Here is a 13,175-nt window from a genome sequence, read left to right on the forward strand (position 1 = left end):
AAAGAATAGTTGAAAATTCTTTCATTATTAAGAGTAACAAATTTATTTATTTATTTAGAGAGGTCTCGGAACTGACAGCTAAGTGAAAAATTACTGAATAAATACAGAAATGTAAAGTTGTGGAAACACTTCTATAGTCAAGGTCACTCAGGTGCCTGGCTCTACATAACCTCCCCAAATAACTTCATGTCCTACACCTATAGAACAGAAATCTTGTCTCAAACAAAACCTGGCAGGGTGATTATCCCTCCCCCAGTGCAACAGCTTCTTTCAAATCTGCAGATGGTCACACATGTCTACAACAAAAAAATCTTGCATTTGTTCCTCTGTTGGGCAAAGATTATGAAAAGAGCCTAAATGACTGGATATAAAGAAGTTCTAAGAAACAATTTCACATAGAGCTCAGTTGAATACTTAAAAAAAGGCTTGTTTGCTGCGATTTTTCTAATAGAAAAAAAATAAGCCATTTCCCTACTATTAAATTCTTGCTTTCCAGGTCATGCAACAGTACAGAAATTACGGAGATGTAAGATTTTTATATTCTCTATCTTGAGAAAATCCTAGCAGAGTGAAAAAACCCCTAACTTATAAAACACTTTAAAAAATAGATTTTGTTTAGAATAAAAAATTTTAATATTACCTCGGGGTTTTATTGGCTCAAAGTGCTTTCTCAAATGTTTTTATTTTGCATAGCTATGGAATGATTTTTATTTTCAGTTGTTATTTTTACAGAATTAATTTGACCCATTAATCATGAACACTCACTAATTAGTGGGCCTTAAAAAAATAAAACAAAAACCAAAACAACCCTCTTGCTAAAAAATAGTCATTTATGATGGCCCAAAAGTGAAACAGTTCTTTTCAGTGACACCTTTTTCCTCCTGTAATACGTGAGCTGTGCAGGAAAGCTCCCAGTGGATGGGAAAATTCACATTTTTAACATCCCAGTTCTTTGAGATACAGAGCAGATGGTGAGAAATCATCCCTCTATGGGCAAATGAAAGCTTTGCCTCCCTAAGGATACCACTCCTATGCTCCTACCCTGTGCTGCAAACACCTGGCAGTGCCTCTTAGAAGGAAAGCTTTAAAAAAAAAAAAGAAAAAGAAAACCTGGTGCCTTTGTTTTAAAGTCAATGTTCCCACAGCCAAAAATGTGTTGATTTTTTAATATTATTTTTTAAAGAGCACAAAGCTCAAAAAAATCTTCATTAGGAAAGCAACTAGAATTATAATGAATGAAATTACACTGAACTTGGAAAACCAAAATTCCATTATGATGGAACAAAAGAGAAAAAACAGGAAACAAACCAATCAACCAAGCAGCACACAAGGCAGTGAGTGACTGATGCCTGCCTGGACCAGGGATGCTCCTGGATTAAAAAGGCTTTTGTCTCTAAACTTAAATTCAGTTCCTAAATAACCAGGGATAAAGATCACTGCCTGTGATCACACGGACTACTCAGAGTCAAAGGGATCTGGACCCTTCCTGCTGGAGGGAAGGCAATGAAGAACAGCAGGGCAAACAGGGCTCTTGAAAAGAACTGTCTGGGAGATAATATTGATATAACTGAGCGCTCTCCAGCTCATGAGACTGGAAACAACTCAGTGTCAACCTAAATAAGAACTGCCTAGGTCAAGGTGCCCAGAGGAGCTGCTGAATTCCAGAGTTGTGCTTCCCACCTCCAGCAGTCCCTTGCTGGGCTCTGTGGCTGTGCCAGCTCCTGCTGTGGCCCTGGTGTGGTCACTCAATGCTCGGGTGGGAGTTGTTTGGTGCTCTGCCTTCCGAGAGTCTCCAGCTCCATCTGCCAGAGCACCTGAGAGAGCCTGGAAAGAACAAACCCCCAGATGGCAACGCTCTCCAAAGTGAGCAACGCTCAGCTAATAAAGTCTTGATTAAGGGAACCTGCTCATTAGGCCTTCACTAAATATTCAGAAAAACCACCTGTGCACACTAACCCAAAAATACACATTCCTAGAAAAGCCTCTGAAGAGACGATACAAGCATGACGGAATGAATGTTGAGGGATAAGACATCATCACAAGATAATATTTTAAAGCTTTTATAGCAATAGCTTAAGATCAAGGTGAAGTAAGAATGCCTCACAAATTGATTTCATTTAATTTTGCACATAAAATATTTTCACTGTGATTCAAGTAAAAAAAAAAATCAACCAAAAAAGCGCTAAAATTTTCAATTCTCTCTCCATTTTAAAGGAAGAAAACATGCTCAAAGATTAGGGGGATGTATGTGTGAACATGCTTTTTTTTCCACTTGAGAATAGGTAGATCAAGGAATGAACCATGAAATCCATTAATAAAAATGATAAACTGATAGACCACAGCTAGTTTGTCCCCAGCTGTGTACTCAGAGAAAACTCAAAGTAGAGCAGAGGAATTTCCTGCCACAATAGTATTTTTTTTTTCCAGAAGCAAGAGAGCAGGAAGACTAACAAAGAGCAGAAAGGCCAAAAGGAAAGGTCAGAAAACTGCAATCCAGCTGTACATTTCCATTGGGATCCACTGGCATCACCTGTCCGCATGACCAGGAATTCTGCCAATGATAATAAACCCATTCTGCCATGTTTCAGGGATATTATGCAACCAAAAACTTGCACTTTTAAGCTCCTAATTAGTTTTGCTTTGATTTTAATTAAGTCATCTTCATTACAAGAGTTTAAGAACTCAGAACTATTTTTCCCCCCCTCTCAAAAGCATGTTTTCCATTTGGGATTTTCTTTGATCTCTCACTGAAACATGGGAGGGTTTCCAGATTAATTTCAGCAAAATTTACTCCAAAGTTGAAAAGTATATTCCAGTATTAATTTATGACAGAATTCATCATACGCCAAACACTAAATTACTGTAACTGAAAGAGAGATGTGAAGAAAGAGCACGCACAGCACTTCCTACTTAGGAATTTCAGACTTTATGTAATACTTCTCAAACATTTCATACCTTTGGAGTTAAATCTACGTTTTAAGAATCCAGCACAGAGTAAAATATTTACATTTTGGCCACACTAATCTAAAAACAAAATCCTTGAGATGTCTTGCAAAACAGTAAAACAAAGTTTTACATTCAGAGTATAAAAATATGATTGTGACACCAATTTATTTCTGTCCTACCCAGTTCAGTAAAATGCTGTGTTCAAAGTCATGAAATGTTATTTACAGAACCCAAAAATCTCTCACAAGATCTACCAAACCCTGATTTGTGCTTCCACAATGCAAAGGGGCTCAAAGAGCTGCTGGTATGTTCACATGAAGCATTCTAAACAGGAATGTGGATGTTTTAGGTGTATTTATTCAACTCTCGGCACAGCAGTTATCACTTCCTCAACAACTACTCATCAGCTAATTGCTTTATCCATGGGCAAGGCACACAAGTGCTTCACCTGTCAGTAAAAGCACCATATGCTCAGTTTAAGTCACATATGTTGAAATTCCATGTGTAAATTCTTGATATTTTTTGGACTTGCTCTGTGCTACTATAATTTATGGATCAGATTAAGCAAATATTGATAGAGGTCAATACTAACAAGACAACAAGAAACATCAATTGATTGATGAAAATCTTGGAGTATTTTTGGGAGTGGGCAGGTGGTAAGTTTAGGGACCATCTTGTTCCTTATTCTTTTTGGCTCTTTCTTTGCCAAAAACACATTTACATTAAGGAGGGGGTGACCCCAAGTCCCCTCCTAGATTTGAAAAAGAGAAGGTTATTCAGACTCAACTTGGCACAATGTGTGGACAGAGAAATTTAAGAAATACTCAGGTAATGAGAAACACCCAAATATTCCTGAGCCAATTTTTATCTAATCAGCAAAGGGTCACAGAATAATACCAATCTCAGCAAACCACGAAATGACATGATAGTTATGTTCCCTAATGGCTCAAAAATACCACAGAATAGCCAGGTCTAACACAATAGAGAGTCCCTAATAGAAACATTACCTGCAATCCTGCCATTTGCCAATCCCTGCTCCCAGTAACCCTAACAAAAACAGGAGGCTGAAGGCCCAACAAGCTCCCTCTGAACCATTTCTCCACAATTATCTCTCACCTCCTTGACAGCTGGAGGAAACAGGCAAACACATTCCCCAGGGTGAAGTGGAGCTTCTCTCCAAAGAGCCTGACGTGGATTACATGTAAATGTCAGGGAGGAGGGTCAGAGTGACCATCACTTCTCCCTGTGTGTGTGCAGAGTGACAAGCCCTACACCAGAGCCAGCACCGTGCCCTTTCAGCTGCTGACAGCCAGTGCCAGGGTGAACATGAGCAAAAATGTTCTCACTTGTGCAAAGCCTTCAAAACTTCCACTGAAACAGCCCTTCTTTCAACCACGTCAATGAATAAAATGACTTTGAAAAACCATCTATGTGGAATGTGAAAACCTCTGAGCCTCTCTGCTACCTTAGCCTGTATTAGCATAGTGTAGCCATAATATTGTAATTTCATTTCCTACTTGACAGGAAGAAATGGTTGCGAGAGAAGACTTGAAAAAGTTAATAAACATACAGAAATAAAAAATAGGTTTTTATAAGGAACTGCAAGCATCTTGGCAAGACCTTCATAGCTTTTCCATAAGGATACTCCCTATACACTTGGATAAGCAACACAAACTTTCACATGAAAAAGGAATTCTAGGAGCGATGACTTCAATAACACATTTCTTGTACACAGACATGTTTCCTGCTTCATCAGGAGGCTCAGTGGAGAAAAGACTGAAGTTTTCAGCTGCTCACAGGATCAAACCTCCAAAAGGTCTGACAGGCAAACTCCTGAAGAGCACAAGAAACGAGCAGACGGACGGGGACTGAGGACAAATCACGCGGCGCCGATTTCAAACCGGCGCGGCGCAGAGCGCCACTCGCTGTGCCTCCAAGCAGGACTTCAAATGAATCTTTTTCATCTCCCATCTCTGCTACCTCTTGGAACTTAGAGATTTCCAAGTTATGCTTCTTTCTTTGCTGAGTTGTAAAGCTTCCAAATTCAATTATGATGTTTTCATGGCAAAATTGCTTCTTTTTCTTAAAGTGGGATGGAAATCGTGACTGGAAACAAATTATTTAAATAAATGCCACAGAAAATATTTTCTCTTTTGAAAGCTGAAACATTCATTACATAGCTTATTACAATACCTTTGATAAGCCCTCTGCTGAGCAGATGTTCTATCATGGTGAATTTTCACATATGAACGTTTTTAGCAAAAACTAAAAGATAATTAATTTAGATAAATTTCATCTATCAAAGGGTAATCAGTGATGTCATTGTTTTAATTTGGCAGTTTTCTTACCATGTAAAACATAACAAAGCCATTTCACTTGAATATTTCAAACGCTCATAGAATGACATCTGTCCACACAAGGAAGGAAAAGCACATAAACTGTTGAGATATTTTAAGATATGGGGAATATTATGGGAATAAAAAGAAAAATATGCTCTGCTTATCATCACTTTAAATAAAAGTTATGTTTTCAGTTTTCTTTTAAAGCATAGATAATTTTATGAGGGAAAGATATAGATAGATAAGATCTAGGTAACTTAGATGACTGCATAATTAGGAAAACAAAGTTATGCTGAGAAAACAGAAAATAAGTTATCATAAAGGATTAAAAAATTAAAAGCAGTATGGAAGGCACTACAAAGTATCTGGATTGAACTATCTTCTTTACTTTCTATTTCCCTGGAGAAAGATGTTGAGGCTATGCTAGCATTGGTGCTTGACTGTTTGTTTTAGGACTCAAGGACAAATTTTATTGCTTTTACCACATCCAATAATTACATCTTGGATACCCAAAAAGGTTAATCCTGAAATCACAGAATCTTCTATCAGCTGAATGGTTTGTTCTCGGGAAGTTCCCCACTCCAGCTCCCTCACAGGCTGACAAATGCAGTTCTCAGAATTCCTGCCCTGCCTGGCTCCCGTTGCAGCGGATCCCCTTTGCCCAGCTCCAGCGCGGGGCCATCCATCTTCCCTGCCCACTCCCGTGGGGCTCCATTGCCAACCATTTAATGCTGCCTGCTCTGCTGAGCGCCGTCAGTGTCACCCAGGCTGGGGTGGGGTTGATGGATGGCAGCGCTGCATTGATGCAATGCAGCACCGTGATCTAGGATGGCAGCGCTGCATTGCTCCCACCGCCATCCAGGACGGCGGCGCTGCATTGCTCCCACCGCCATCCAGCATGGCAGCGCCAACGGGAGACACGGGGAGGAGCTTGCCTTGCACAGTTTAACAGCACAAATCAAATACAGAATCTTTCAAAGGTGGCAAGGCTGGAGGAGTTCTCACCAAACTCTTGGAGAAAGCCTTCTCTGAAGGCAACACATTCGTTTTTGCAGGTAGAAAGGAAGGAAGCCGTGTCCTACCCTGCCCTCACCGCCAGGAGAGCCAAGCCTGCTGTCACTAAGCATTTCTCAGAATGCTCCTGCTTAAAAGGACACAAAATAATGATGAACAGGTTTCAATAGCAGATGGAAGCCTGTTACATAATTCACTTTTAATGACCAGAGAAATCTTAAATATGATGGGGGTTTTTTGTGCAACAAGAGAGTTATATTGAAGGAAACAGCCAAATCTGCTTCCGTAAGCAACTGCATATGTTTAATACACATTTGTTTTATATTAGGATAATTAATCTAGAGGGAAACAGGGTTAAATACTAACATAACTATAAACTATACTCAGTTATTGAAAAGATGAGAGAACTACAGGAAAACCAAGCTAAAATTCCTTTCTACATAGTGTCTACGTTAAGAGCTAAAAGTAAAATCTCGTTACCAGGGTTAACTATTTTATTCAAGTTGGATATCACCAAATACTAAAAATGTAATAGTAATATCAGAAACTTGCAACTAAAATAATCTATTTCTGATATAAACCTTTAAAAATTGACTCTAATCCTACAAATGTCTCCACAATTATGCTGGGCCCTACTGAAATTGTATCCATTATTTTAAATAACTACAATCAACAGTTCTAAGTTAGATTATACGAATTAAGTAAAAGGCACAGCAAAGGGTTGCTTAATATAGGTTTAATTGCAATTTAACAGTTGGGAAAGTAGTTACAATTGTGCTCTTCTGCAGTTCAGGTCTGACCTTCTAGCGTGATCCAAGACCAATAATTTAAGGGTAATTTGGAAATGCATACACTGAACAATAATTTTCCCACCACTAGAGAGCAATACATTGTGATATTAGCTGCTGCTGTCAGTAGGTCTTCAAGGTGATTTTTTCTGAACAGGCAAACATATTACTCACAGGTAGCAAGATGCAATATTGAACAAAAGGTTTCTGCTAAAAAATTCAAAATGGTGTTTCGCAGAGCAGCTTGCATTTTGCCCAAAAAGCCCATGTTACAAAGAAGGATCAAAGTAAAGGACAGATGTGGTATCAGCCTGGTGTCCCCCAGCTACCTACAAACAAGTGGTGGAACCCTCTGTGCTTGGATTTATTGTCCCCAGGACAGTGGGAGTGGCACGACGTGAGGCGCGAGTGACCGACCACACGCAGGATTCATGAGCCCGTTGGCTCCTTGGACACAAGGAGGAGATGGCCAAAGCCTCCCACTAAGAAGAGCTGGTTGATAAAAAAATGAGAAGACTGTTACAGGCTTTGAGTGTGCACTGATAACAAAACCCTTTATTTCTGAAGGGAGCAGAGTCACCCTTCTCTGTCAAAAGCTTGATTGCAGGAACAAGCTCCTGTCCTAGGTTGCATATTACAGTCACAACTGGCTCGTCATGCAAGAAAAATCAAGTACTGTTGGCTCAATTATTAAATGTTATAAAAATAATTTTAAAATATTTGACTGTTTTAAAACAAACATCTTTTAAAAAAGACAACTGCATATAAATTAGCCATTGAATTATTAAAAGGAAAACAAAATCCAAGCAAGCACCAGTTCAGATAATTATTCCTTTGATTTATTAACACAACATTCTATTATAAATCACAAGTATTGACCACTATTAAAAATTCTGTAAAAAAAGTTATCAAAACAGATACAAGGGAAATAAAGACAGCTTTGGATATAATGTTATCAACCAACTCAGTCAAAATAATCTTAAAAGTTTTTTGCCAAGACATTTGGACACTTCACAAAAACCAAAGGAGCCCCACATATCCTCATGGAGGAAACATTTAATTCAAAGGCAGCATTCCTGTGGGAAGGCTTTCCTCAGCTATCTTTTTTTTAAATCCCCACCATCCCTGAGGCTATTTGTGTCACACAGGATGGTCAAGAGAACCAGGCAATCAGAAAATTAAACACAGCATTAGGAACAGAATCCATAGGATGGTCTGCAGGATTACACACACAGAGTAAAATGCATTAGTTGCACAAAACCCAAGGAAGAGATAATTTAATTTTTGACATAACTGCTTTCTTCAATCTATCCTGGAGTTTGGGGACTGAAGGGTGGCCAAGAAACTCTAACTTTCAAGAAATTCCACTGCAGTCATGGAAATGAGGCTCATAACCCTGATGTGCTGAACAAGGAGTTGGTGGACACCTGAACAAATATGACATACCCGGGTTTCACAGGGGAAGCTCTCACCACAGAACAGGCTGGAGGAAATCCATCACAAATACAGACTCAGGCTCCTCTTTGTCACCTCTCTATCCAAAAATCTTTAAGTTATTTTTGAGACTTTCCATATGTGAGGAAAAGATAATTACAATTTAAGTGATGGCTGAGGAGACAGGAGAGGAAATCAAAAACTTCATATTCAGAAAAAATTGGTCATCTTTAAATAGAAACCAAAAGGCATGGGACAGGTGGTAAACTCAGGCTCAAACCTACAGATGGAATAATTTTAGCAGGCCAAAAGGATGATGGATGTTTAACCTTTGTTAGCAATAACAGATCTCACTTCATCAGCAGGGGTGCTGAGGAATTTGTTACCAGCTTTTCAAGCTGCTGAGATTGTGAAAAGAAAATTATGCTCTGATTTTACCACACAAAAAGTGAACAAAGACTCTTAGCATTGAGCTGCTTTGCCTCTAAATGCTGATTCCAGCTCACCCTTAAGAGATTTCATGCATACCACAGGTGAGCCGATACTTTAGACTGTAAAATGGGTAAAATCTTGACAACTGTCACTTGCCAGTTGCTCCCAGCTGCATCCAGGTGATGCAAAAACATGTGCTCAAACTCTGCTGAGATCATTAAACAAATAAAGTGTTCTGTAAATTAACCCATCATTAAGTATAATGTTGGTATTATAAAAGCACAGAAACTATGGCCCTGCTTGTTCTAGTAGTTTCCTTAGCACTAAAGATGTAAATTCTCACAGCTAACATGAAAGTGGCTGTTTTCAGTTCAGAAGTCTCCTCTCTTGTGATGGGGGAAAAAAACCCAAACATTTCTACAAAGTTAACAAAGACAGCAGATTCTACTGTATATATATGTTCATATATGCATATATGTATAAATGTGTACATATGTATCTCAATTTTAAAACTTCCTGGGACTTTGGATCAGGCCACAAATACGGAGTTTTTACATCCCTGTGCAGTATGGACCACTTAATAGAGTCAAGTGACATTCATCTTTACACCATCTCCTCCCCTGAGATCAGAGTAACAGCAGCCGCCTACACAGAAAAAACACTATTAGAAAGCATGTATTTTTAGCAACTTTAATTATATTCTAACAGCAGGAAAGAAGGAGATGCAGAAGCGCACGAGCAGGCAATTCTCCCCAGAAGACAGACACAGCTTCGGAGCTCTGCAGCAGAATTATTTCACTTGTTTGGGGGCTGGAGTCAGAGAATCACGGAGGGGACTGCTCTGGTGGTGCTGTGCATCCCTGCAGCTGCTCCACACACTCGCAGTAACGGAGCTAATTCACTGCAGCAGCACAATCTTTAACAATTCCTGCAAAATCTGTGTACACTCACTCCAGAAAGAGATGGTTTGGCCTGATCTCTGTGGCCACAGTAATAACCATACTTCTTAGTTTTGTTTTTTCTTTTTTTAAGTGGCATCCCATTTCTAAGTTTCCCCCAGCTGGGGATTTGTTACGAACAGTTCTCTGTACTTTAGGGCACAGGCAAAAAAAGCAGTTTTACCTCTCAAATCCACTGCTGTTAAGAAGTTGTGGACCTGAATGCCAGCCTAGGTTGTGCAATATTCTTAATATTTTTAATAAGTATCAAGAGTAACTAATATTTCAGCCATGTAGTGGTCAAAAAAACCAAGAGAGATCCAGAGAAACAGTGTTCTGAACTAACCCAGCTGATGAACTCAAGTAACTTCTTTCAATACACGGAAGCAGTAGCTTTTCTGGGCAGTAGGCTGAGGGAAGATACAGGACAAAACATTCAAATCACTGCTGCTGCTGATTACAGGTAATCAGACTTTCATCACACACACACTTTCATCACAGCTTTTGCTGTGTGAAGGTCGTGAGGGATCATTTAGATTGCATTTAAGATGTGAGTGAAGAAAGAGCTTCATCCCATTCACAAAGAACACATTTTCCTCCTGCAAACTCTGTGCCTCTCCCTGAGCAACAGGATTTCGAAGAAGCTGAGCTTAGGAAATATTTACATCACAAAGATAAATGTTTAGTTTGATGTTTAGTGCCATATCAGTTTGTGGAAATAAAGCCTCATTTCTGGGCTGTGAGGGAAGACCTGCATTGCTCAGCGCTGCTGCCCCTGTGTCCAGCCCAAGCTGAGGCAGCTCCACCTTTTGAGGATATCAGAGATTTAAAACCTGCAATAGAAAATTACCATTGTAACAAGCAACAGAGCATCCCATGCATGTTACATTTTCAGGGTGGATGTTATCAGTGTAGACAAAATTATACCCACGCCAGAGACTCTCTATTGCAAAAATAAATTACCAGTGAAAGAAACCCTCGCTCAAAACACCAGCGCTTTAAAGAACTGCATTTAACTGCTGAGTTTTACAACCACTATTAAAATAAGCGTTAATAAAAACCACACACTTAGAGCATATGAATATACATTCTTATGGGGGTGTCTATTACAGCTTCAAGAACCAGGACCAGAAGTAAATACTCCCCAGGTGGCTCAGCCCACTTGCAGCTGAGACAGGGGAAGGATCTGTGAAGATTCCTTCCCACTCTTATTTAAGCAGAGCTGAAAGAATTTAAAGCCTGGCAATCAATAACCCAGACAGAGGCCTCCTGTATGATGGGTATAAACATTTTGCAGTGCCATTAACACATCCCTGTGCACTTCAAAACTGAACCTTGATGTATTCTTTAATAATCCAGGAGGATTATAATGCTGACTGCAAGTTCTTCTTAGCAAATGAAGTTGTGCTCACTCAGGAATACTTTTTGTCTGAAACTCTGCCATGAACACGTGCTCTGCAATATCCAGTATGATCCCCTTTGGACACTACTGCTGGGGCTGGGCCAAGTACCAGCTCTTCTAAACCAACAACAAATAATTAAAAATACCAAATTATTAATCATTTTATGCTAAAAAACCACACATAATATCAACTGTTTAGGTTATCACTGGAAGACTTGTGTATAAATATTTTAAATACTTTATTTCTCAGAAATTCTTGCAATAGCTCACATGTGTGACAGTCAAGAAATATTCACTTTTGTTTCACTTCCTATATTTGCAGAACAAATACAAGCCTGAATTAAGGCTCAGGGAATGGAATATTTGGTTTGTACAACCTAAATATATCTCCCAGGGAAAAACAATTAATTATCTTTGTTACTGCCACTACTGCTGAGAACAGCTGCAATTCCTGGCTTGCCAAGTTCACGTCATTGAGGGTTACTCCTATTAATATCAATTAAGATCTAAACTATTTGAGTCTCTACAATAATGACACTCAAGTAGATTTAAAGTGTCATCTCACGGAAAGCACATCTGTGGCAGAACAGTGACATCTATTTTTTTGTATCTTAAAAACCAAAAAAAAAACCACAAAAAAACCCCCCCACACAAAAAAACCCCACAAGAATTATAGGTATGACTCACTGAAATGCGTTTGAGCACTGGTAAGCAAGGCACATGAACTCCTGAGGTGGCCCCAAAGACCTGTGTGTTTACTTTCACTTGAGAAAAGTGGTAAAAATTGAGTTCCTGAATTGAATCAGAGCCTATTCCACCTTCATTTGGCAGTGCCACTAAAGCAGCCCCCACTAAAGTCATGTCACACTGGTGACAGTGAGTGACTGCACTGCTGAGTGCCCCTGGAGGAAACTCCCACCCAAACTCTGGGATCAGCACAGACATTAATCCTCTCAGCCTAAGAGAAGTCCAGGCGTTTCCTCACAGACTTTGACTTTTGTAGGATATTTAAATCTATTTCTCATTAAGCTATCGTGAGCTGATGAGTATAAAAAACAATTCTCTCATTGCAACAAGTTTCTTTAAACTCCAAGCAAAAAGTTCACATAGAACACTGACATTGTTTAAACCAAGTCTAATTAAACTGACCTCTAGGAATTCACAGACTAATAATTTTTCATTATTTACCTTTAACTAACTTATGAAAACAAAGCTTTTTTCCCTTTTTAGATCCATTTTCTGTACTAGTGTTAAAGGAGGGGGGAAAAGACCAAAACAAACGAACAAACAACACACACACAAAAAAAAACCACTCAAGAAAACCACAGGAAGGGTTTTGAAGATATTCCCAAAAATTGCATTGCACAACTAAATTTATGGTAGCTTGGCAGGGAATTTTAGGTAAGATCCAGCAACAAACCAAGGCTGTTCAAAACCTGCTTTGTGTATCTGCACAAATAAATGTTTTTCCTGTCATTTTCTTCTTAGTAATGAATACTATCATAAATACTGAGATAGTTGAGGCAAAAATAAGTCTTCCAGTCCTGGCAGATACAAATACCAGAAAAAAAAAAACCCAAGAGATTTTAAGGGCAATTTGACAAGAAAAATAAACCATATGCTTCATTTTGAAGAAAATCACATGTCATCACTGAGGACAAAACCAGCATTCCAGGTAGAAGACATGAATATTGAAGATGACCTGAGGTGGTGAATGCAGATGGATACACAGGGGAAGACTCTTTAAACTCACACCACCTGTTTAAAGATATTTCAACAATCCCTTGAGGTATTCATTAAAATGGCTGGATATTTGAAAGCATTTTGGAAACGTGCCTTTTGAGGAAACAAAAGTAGTATTGTAGTATTGTAAACAGGCTTC

This window comes from Prinia subflava, chromosome 6 (assembly GCF_021018805.1).
Source record: "Prinia subflava isolate CZ2003 ecotype Zambia chromosome 6, Cam_Psub_1.2, whole genome shotgun sequence".
NCBI lineage: Eukaryota > Metazoa > Chordata > Aves > Passeriformes > Cisticolidae > Prinia > Prinia subflava.